This window comes from Chelonoidis abingdonii, chromosome 12, assembly GCF_003597395.2.
Source record: "Chelonoidis abingdonii isolate Lonesome George chromosome 12, CheloAbing_2.0, whole genome shotgun sequence".
NCBI lineage: Eukaryota > Metazoa > Chordata > Testudines > Testudinidae > Chelonoidis > Chelonoidis abingdonii.
The window spans coordinates 772,145-780,823 of record NC_133780.1 but is presented as its reverse complement, the minus strand read 5'-3'; the positions used below and the strand labels follow the sequence as shown (position 1 = coordinate 780,823).

General features: G+C 55.4%; 1 protein-coding gene across 2 annotated transcripts in view; it reads right to left on the bottom strand.

The window, feature by feature from the left end:
* LOC116821665 (class I histocompatibility antigen, F10 alpha chain-like) overlaps window positions 1-8,679 on the bottom strand; it is a 72,144-nt gene that overhangs the window by 41,067 nt on the left and 22,398 nt on the right. Inside the window, exon 1 of one of the 2 annotated variants that reach the window (XM_075071546.1) lies at window positions 4,997-5,289. The exons of the other annotated variant lie outside the window; for it this stretch is intronic. The gene's annotated coding sequence lies outside the window, so the exon portion shown is untranslated. Of the gene's footprint in view, window positions 1-4,996; window positions 5,290-8,679 lie in introns of those variants that run through there. 2 annotated transcript variants of the gene reach the window in all.

Sequence of the window (8,679 nt, the reverse complement as noted above, 5' to 3'; positions counted from 1 at the left end):
CCCTCAGGCCCCGCCCTTCCCCCTGCCTTTCGCAGCCATCAGAGCCGCTTGCATCAGGGTTTCAAACTTTTCTGCACAGCCCCAAGAGCTGCAGCCCCAAGAGCTGGAAACACCCTTTGACTAACGCCATCCCAGAGTCTCCCCTGCTCACGTGACTGCAGGAGCTGGGGCTTTACAGACACACCCACAATAGCGAGACCCACGCTAGAGTCAGGAGAGGGGGCAGCCCTGGCAGGGGGACACTGGCACCCCCCTGGGAACTGCCACTGTCCAGCCTCAGCCTTGCTACTGTCGCTGGGCGGGAGTTTGGCTCAGCTGAGAACTTGGCCCCAGGGCTTCAGTTACCAGGACAGCAATTAACTAACAAGGAATTAATTCTCTGCCCATCACCAGTGCCACCTCAGAGATTTTTTTGTCTTTAAATTTATTCTAAAACCAGAAGGCACCATTGGCTCATCTCGTCTGACCTCCTGCAGCACCCAGGCCAAAGACTTTCCAGGTACCTGGGTCTGGAGCCCAAGCACATGTCTGTCATGCTGGGAACTTCAAGCATTTTATTAATGTAATAAACTAAACACCACAGCGCCCTGTGTGGTGAGTGACAACACAACAATCCCCAGCGTGTCTAGAGCATCAGTGCCCCCATTGCATGGGTGGGGAGGGGCACAAAGATGACATCGTCATCATCTGGACCCATGGAAACGAAGCCCTTGAGGAATTCCACCAGGATTTCAACAATTTCCATCCCACCACCAACCTCAGCCTGGACCAGTCCACACAAGAGATCCACTTCCTGGATACTATAGTGCTGATAAGCGATGGTCACATAAACACCATCCTATACCAGAAACCCACTGGCCGCTATACTTACATACATGCCTCCAGCTTTCATGTAGGACACACCACACGGTCCACTGTCTATATCCAAGCTCTAAGAAACAATCACATTTGCTCCAGCCCCTCAGACAGAGACAAACACCTACGAGATCTCTATCAAGTGTTCTTACAACTACAATACCCACCTGGTGAAGTGAAAAAACAGATTAACAGAGCCAGAAGAGTACCCAGACGTCACCTACTACAGAACAGGCCCAACAAAGAAAATAACAGAACGCCACTAGCCATCACCTTCAGCCCCCAGCTAAAACCTCTCCAGTGCATCATCATGGATCTACAACCTATCCTGAAAGATGATCCCTCACTCTCACAGACCTTGGGAGACAGGCCAGACCTCACTTACAGACAGTGCCCCAACCCGAAGCAAATACTCACCAGCAACCACACACCACAAAACAAAAACACTAACCCAGGAACCTATCCTTGCAACAAAGCCTGATGCCAACTCTGTCCACATATCTATTCGGGGGATACCATCATAGGACCTAATCACATCAGCCACACCATCAGGGGCTCGTTCACCTGCACATCTACCAATGTGATATATGCCATCATATGCCAGCAATGCCCCTCTGCCATGTACATTGGCCAAACTGGACTGTCTCTACGGAAAAGATTAAATGGACACAAATCAGACATCAAGAATTATGACATTCAAAAACCAGTTGGAGACACTTCAACCTCCCTGGTCACTCGATTACAGACCTAAACGTCGCAATACTCCAACAAAATCTTCAAAAACAGACTCCAAGGAGAAACTGCAGAAGTGGAATTAATTTGCAAACTGGACACTATTAAGTTAGGCTTGAATAAGACTGGGAGTGGATGGCTCATTACACAAAGTAAAAACTATTTCCCCAGGCTAATTTCCCCCTCTACTGTTACTCACACCTTCTTGTCAACTGGGCCATCCTGATTATCACTACAAAAGTTTTTTTTCTCCTGCTAACAGCCCACCTTAATTGATTACTCTGGTTGTAGTTAGTGTGGCAACACCCATTGTTTCATGTCCTATGTGTATATATATCTTCCTACTGTATTTTCCATTGCCTGCATCCGATGAAGTGGGCTGTAGCCCACAAAACTTACACTCAAATAAATTTGTTAGTCTCTAAGGTGCCACAAGTCCTCCTGTTCTTTTTACAAAGAGGAAAGTGACTGATTTGCTATGTGACAACAGCAAAGGTGGGAACAAAATCTAGGAGTCCTGGCTCTGAGCTCAAACCTCCTGGACCCCACTCCCCTCCCCGAGCTGGGATAGAACACAGAAGTCCTGGCTTCCAGCCCCCCCTGCTCTAACCACCAGCCCCCGCTCCCCTCCCAGAGCCAGGGAGAGAACCCAGGAGTCCTGGCTCCCAGCCCCCCCTGCTCTAACCACCAGCCCCCACTCCCCTCCCAGAATTGGCAGAGAACCCAAGAGTCCTGGCTTCCAGCCCCTCCTGCTCTAACCACCAGTTCCCATTCCCCTCCCACAGCAGGGGAGAGAACCCAGGAGTCCTGGCTCCCAGCCTCTGCTTTAAGCCCGGGTGGATAACAATGACCCAGCCCCTGGGTTTTCTCTGTCTTTACAAGCCACTCAGCTGTTTACATCATTTCTGGGAACTATTTTGGATCCGTCTCCTCCCCTTGGGCGGGCAGCTCTGGGCCGTGTGACGTTTGCCCCAGGCTGCAGCACAGTCACTGTGAGTGTTGGTATCGGTGGGGATCGGATCCTGCCCTGGGCCAGTCTCTCCTGGGTTGGGGAGCCAGGCTAAGGGGAGCTGCCCCCATCTGGGACCTCACCCCACTTGGGTGGGTCAGTGGGGGGTGTTCACAGGGGCCGAGCCCCAATGAAGCTTCTTGTTTCCCAGCTCCCAGAGTTATCGGTGGATCCCCCACTTGCTTTCGGTTTCTGCTCTATCACAGCAGGGCAGTTTGGACAGAAACCAGCATCGCCCCCGTGCCATGCACTGCACGCCTCTTGCCCCCCCACCACGTACACCTCTCGCTTTCCCCACAGCCCTGCTCAGAGCCTCCCCCACACTGGCTGGGGGTGACGGTCTCTCTGAAGCCCAGAGTGACTCCCAGATTGTCTATTTCCTCAGGGGTGGTTCTGAATTGCTGGCACCGACTCTACACACAGGACATTTCTGGCCCCGTTCTGGGCCAGGCAGACATTTTGTGTGTCTGACGTGCGTGAGCGAACACAAGATGGCCACCCCGATGGGGCTCCCCCTTTCATCTGACGATCGCCCCAATCAGTCTGTCCCAGGCTGTGGATTAGCAGCTCAGGGTTGTGGGTGGGGCAGCCCCCCAGTGCCGTTACAGAGCCTTGCCCTACAGCCAATGTTTTCAAAATGGCCTCCACAGCTGGACGTTTACATTTTTAGGTGCCCAGCTGGAGACACCTGGGCCCTGACTCTCAAGGTGCGGCGCACCCCGGCTTCCTGGGATTTCCCCCAGCATTATGGGTGCCCAGAACCCTGCAACATCAGCCTTGGGGAGGCTCAAATTGTGCACTCAGAATAGGAGGCACCCAGAATTAGGGGCCACTTTTGAGAGCGTGGCCTTAAATCCCTCACCCCAGGGGCCTCTCAGCACAGAAAGGGGCTCAGCACCCCGCCCTGCTCTCCAGGGGGCCCCCACTGCCATTGGGGATCTAGGAGGGTGGTGAAGCACTGGAATGGGTTCCCTAGCGAGGTGGTGGAATCTCCTTCCTTAGAGGTTTTTAAGTCCAGGCTTGACAAAGCCCTGGCTGGGATGATTTAGTTGGGGTTGGTCCTGCTTTGAGCAGGGGGTTGGACTAGATACTTCCTGAGGTACCTTCCAACCCTGATATTCTATGGGTCTATGATCTCATCCCCCTCCCCCTGCTCCAGAGACTCAGAGCTCAGAGGACAGGACGTGCCTGGGTGGGTTTCTTTGGGAATTTGGAGTTGGAAAAAATCCTCCCTGAGGCCGAGACATGGAATAACGGGGTGGGGGTGGATCCAGGACAGTCCCAGGTTCCCCCAGCCAGGCCAGTAATTCACAGTTATCAAGCTGGAAAGTGGGCTCCTTACTGGCCTCTGAGCCACGCTGGGGTGGGGGCTGTGATCACCCCCAGAGCAGTGCAGAGAGCACCAGAGCCCCCGGAGGGGGAGTGTCCTGTATTCCCAGCCCCCTGTCAGGAGGGAGAGCTCCCCGCTCTCTGGGGTTCACTGCTTTCCTGGCATTTCTGTAGTTCCTGTCACCCCCAAGGGCTCACAGACTGTGCACAGCACATGCAGCCCCATGGAGATGCAGCCACCTCTGGGGAAGAGTGCATCAGCCAGACACACAGGGCAAATGTCAGACGAGGTCTGTGGGGCAAATCCCTACTCTTATGGAAAGTGCCTCATGAGGCCTTTAACCTACACCCGTCGGACAGGCCTTGGGGTTTAAGGGCTGCTCCAAGGCCCCCCACATGATGACCTGGCAGGAGATCAGTCCAAGGGGGAGGAAGCTGGGATTTCCCCCCTGCAGTGCCCATGTGTAACTCTGATACTCTCAGCCCCGAATCGTCCCCCCCAGCTGCTGTGAATACACGTTACTGCCTGAGCCCAACAGGGACCCAGCACCCATTTAAACAGCTGACCCTTTCTTCAGCGTGGCTGTCTCCCCCCATGTCTGTGGGGCTGATACGGGGAGCCCAGGAGCAAAGATACAGGCTGAGCTGGGGGATTTCATCCCAGTTCCTCTCTCTGGCTCACCCTGCCTGTGCTTTTCTCTGTCGGTCTGGGCTCAGGTCCCCTTCCCCCTGTAATGCAGTGGGGAGAACATGTCTGGCTCTGGGCCGGGGGTCCTGTCCCCCATTCACCAGGGACACTCTGTGTTTATGGGGAACTTTAGCTTGGGCACCAAACTGACCCCCCGGCCCCAGCTCAGCCACTCTCTTTGCTCCTGGGCTCCCCATGCCCGGCTAGTGGGGGTCTCATCTGGGTGCCGTTAGTTGTCCCGGGACCAGCACAGCTCCAGCACTGCCCACATCAGTGATCCCGTCCCACGGCCAGGTCCCCTGCGCACCCAGGGGACAGAGGTTCCCAGGCTGGGTCACACACTCAGGGGATTTCCCAGCCAGGGGATTTCCTCTCCCTGCCACCCCCATCCCAATTCCTCCCCAGCTGCCGCTGAGTCTGTGCTGAGCCTGCAGTGCCCCTGCAGCCCAGGGAGGGAACATTTCTGCCTCCTCACATGATTTCCCAGAAGCAACCGTGTCTGACTCACTGGGGCTGGGATTAGACAGTGCAGCGTTTCCTCGTTCTCTGCCAGTGCGGGGCATTTCCTGCACTCGGCCAAAGAGCTCAGCTGGCAGCCAGGCCGGAGCAGGACACAGGCAGCTGCAGGGCTGGGGCGCTGAATGGCCAGTCCCAAGGGGAGTTTGCAAAGTGACCCACCCCTGCCCTAATCAGTTCCAGGCTGTGTCAGAGCCATGCAGCATCAGTGTGCGACACACACACCCTGCTGGGGTCACTGCCCCATGTGAGCTGGGGTTAGCCACAGAGAATGGCCTATACGTGGCCTGGCATGAGCCCCAGTAACCCGAACGGGGTCGCTCCTCCCTAGTCTAACCGGGATTAGTCACCCAGATGCAATTGGATTAGGATTAGCTGGGGCTGGGATCTCTTCACCCTGCACAGAGGCGGACTAGCTGGGTTTGGGCACATCCTGGGCTGCTGTGTATCACCGAGTGTGTCTGTATTGCTCTGGTCTGACTGTGTGGGGTGCAAGTTATAATCAATGTTACTGAACCTCGGACTAGTGAGAAACAAAGGGATTTACGCTCCCCGCTCCCCTGCGCCCCAGCATGACGACTCCATTAAATCCACCTGATAGCTCTGGACCGTACCAGCTGTCTCTGGGTGATGAGCAGATGCCCATTACGAAGTCAGCCACTGCTGGAGCCAATAACAGAGGGTTTGGAGGGGGAGGGGGGCGCTGGACCCTTGTGTATAGTAGGGGGGGGAGAGTGAGAGCCATTGAACCAAACTGTGAACGCTGTGTGTGATGGAACCACTTCCAGCCGGGGGGGTGTGGCAGCCCCCAGCCCCCCTAGTTCCAGCCCCTCTGTGCTTGTGAGCACAACAGGCAGTGGGTTTAGAGTGAGATTCGCCAAGTCACCTAAACCCCACTGGATTTCAATGGCATTTGGGCACCGGACTCCCTTGGCCCCCTTTTGAAAATCCCGCACTTCCCCCAATAGCCCCCACCTTGGTAGGGGGCCAAGCTTACCCCACTGGCCCAGGGCATGCTGGATGTCCCACCGCAGCAGGCTGTGACCGCAGGCACCTGGCAGAGCCCAGAAGAGGGTCAATGACACACACGTCGCTGACGTGCCCCGGATGGGTGCGAGCGGCGCCGTAACAAGGGCTTGTTCCCTCCCTGCGTGTGTCCCGGGGGCGGCTGCCTGGACTTGGTCTGCAGAGATTCCAGCCCCCAGCTCCAAAGCAGCCTTCCAGCCACTGCCCATGTCCCCACCTGACCCCTTCAGCCTGAGCCAGCCCAGGCGGGAGGGGGAACGGGGACAGCCCTGAGCCAGCCCGGGCAGGAGGGGGAACGGGGACAGCCGCTACCCGGTACCCACAGCACAGCCCGGCTTGTGCCCTGGGGCTTCCTCCTCGGGCTTAGCCAGGCAGGGTTTAGTCCATTGTGGCCCAGACCAGCCCCAATCCCAGAGAACTGGCCCAACCCGCAGGGCTGGCAGGGGATGAGCCCAGCTGCCAGGAGGGTTTTAGTAGGAGCCAGAGGCAGGCCCACTGCAGCCCATGGAGCTCCGCATCCTGTGGCATCGCAGCTGGGAACTAGGAGCGGGGCCCAGGCATAAGCAGCGCCCAAGCGCTACCCCGGCACCGCAGCTCCCGGGCTGGGCCCACAGTGCTCAGGGCCCGGGGCAGCGGGCGAGGTGCTCTGGGAGCAGCCAGGTTATTTCCCTCCCCGCCTGGCCAAGGATCGCAGCACAGCGCCTGGGGACTGAGCCAGCTCTGGGGGCTTTGGGCTCCCGGGTCCTGGCAGGGTTTGGAGGGGAGGCTATGAATGGGTGGGGGGCAGCTTGGCTGCATTCATCTAAGCAGCGAAGGTGGGAAAGCTGTACAGTCCCAGGGAAGGGAAAACCCCGGACATGCGGGAGGAAAAAGCAATGGTGCCCGCCCGCTCCAGCAGTGACCGGGCCATGGAGGTGGTGAAAAATGAAACTAAAACCAACAGTTTTCTATTTACAAATGTAAATAAACAGGAGAGCTTCCCCACGGTGTTTGTCTAAGTGCCGCAGCATTGCCGTTGTGCAGGTCATGAAAAGGGTGGTGCACGGTTAAAACTTCCCGTTCTGGTGAGTTCTTAAAGAGCAGTCGTTCATAGTCTGAACACAAACACTCATGATTTAATTGGGAACAGAAACCAAATCCCTGATTGCTGATGTTTCAAACAATATTTTTGTTCTGAAGATTTCCTAGTTCAAATGGATCTTACAATTAAAATAAATAAATAAACGTTCTATTGTCGTTATTATTCTTGTTATTTACATATTTTCCTTTGTTTACAAAGTAACTACTATGAAATTATATGGGGGGGAGGGGTGCAATTTTATATTCTTGCCTCGGGCCCCAAAATAGCTAGTTACGGCCCTGGGTCCGAGCCCAAGGCCCAGCTCAGTGACTATCAAGGGAGATTAACACTCAGTCCCCTCTGGTTACCTGTATCCCCTCGCCCAGCCGGACAGCGCGCTGCCTCTCTGATTAGTGAGTAGGGGGAGGAAATCCGCTCAGGTTCTCTCCCTCTTCCTCTCCCCCCTCCAATAGTGGTGTAGCCCCCCAGAGTCTGCCCTGTCCCCCTCTCAGGGCTGCGCTACGCACAGATTTTGCACCAATGTAACACTGGATTTCTGAACTGTAAAGTTAAATTGGTGTCTCTCCTAGTGTGGACACCATTATATTAACACAGCTGAGTTGGTATGTTTGCCAAACAAGCTAACCCAACAGAATCCCTTTCACACCCACATGCCTGGGTCAGCATTAAGGAGCGGTACATTGATTTAACCAGATCAGGTTAAAAAAACCCAGCTAGCTAAACTGATACAAAACCTGGGTTCAGTCCAGCTCTAATTCTCAGATACGGGTCCAGTGCTGCCAGCGCTGGCTATTTTATTGCAAATCTCACAGTATTTGACATTTTCCCAAGAGCCTCAGCTCCTGCAGTCATGGGATGATGTGAGAATTTCAGCTTTACAAAATGTAGATTTCTGGCCCCCACAGTTGAGGGGAAAAGCTTGGAAATGTGACAGCCAGAGGTTCCAAACTCAGAAGGCAAATTAAATAAACTCCTCACTTCTGTTATTCAAAGTCTCATGATTTTTGAGCCAATGTTCTGACTTTTGGAGGGTGTAAGGGGCACCTGCCATCCACACACACCCCCGGCTGCTAGGTGCAGCTCTGCAAGTGCCCCTGCCCCAGTTGGGCCCTCAGGACGCTGACCGAGGCTTTTACACACTGAACAGCCCCACTCCTGGGGTTTGACTAGTTAATGGAAAGTGCCACAGATCCAAGCCCACCCTTCCCCCAGCCCCTTGGCGTGGGGCAGACTCCATGTGAGTGTCTCAGCCCCATGGCCAGGCCCTTCGCCCTCAGGGCACGGCCACCCTCCATTGCCTCCCTGCAACCAGGCCCTCACCGGCTCACTGCAGCGCCTCTCCCATCCACACACAGCTGCTGGCTGGCTGGGAAACACCCCCAGCTCCCTCCCCTGGAGCTCTCCTGCTCTGTTCCCTCAGCCTGTTCACTCCTACTCCCTTCC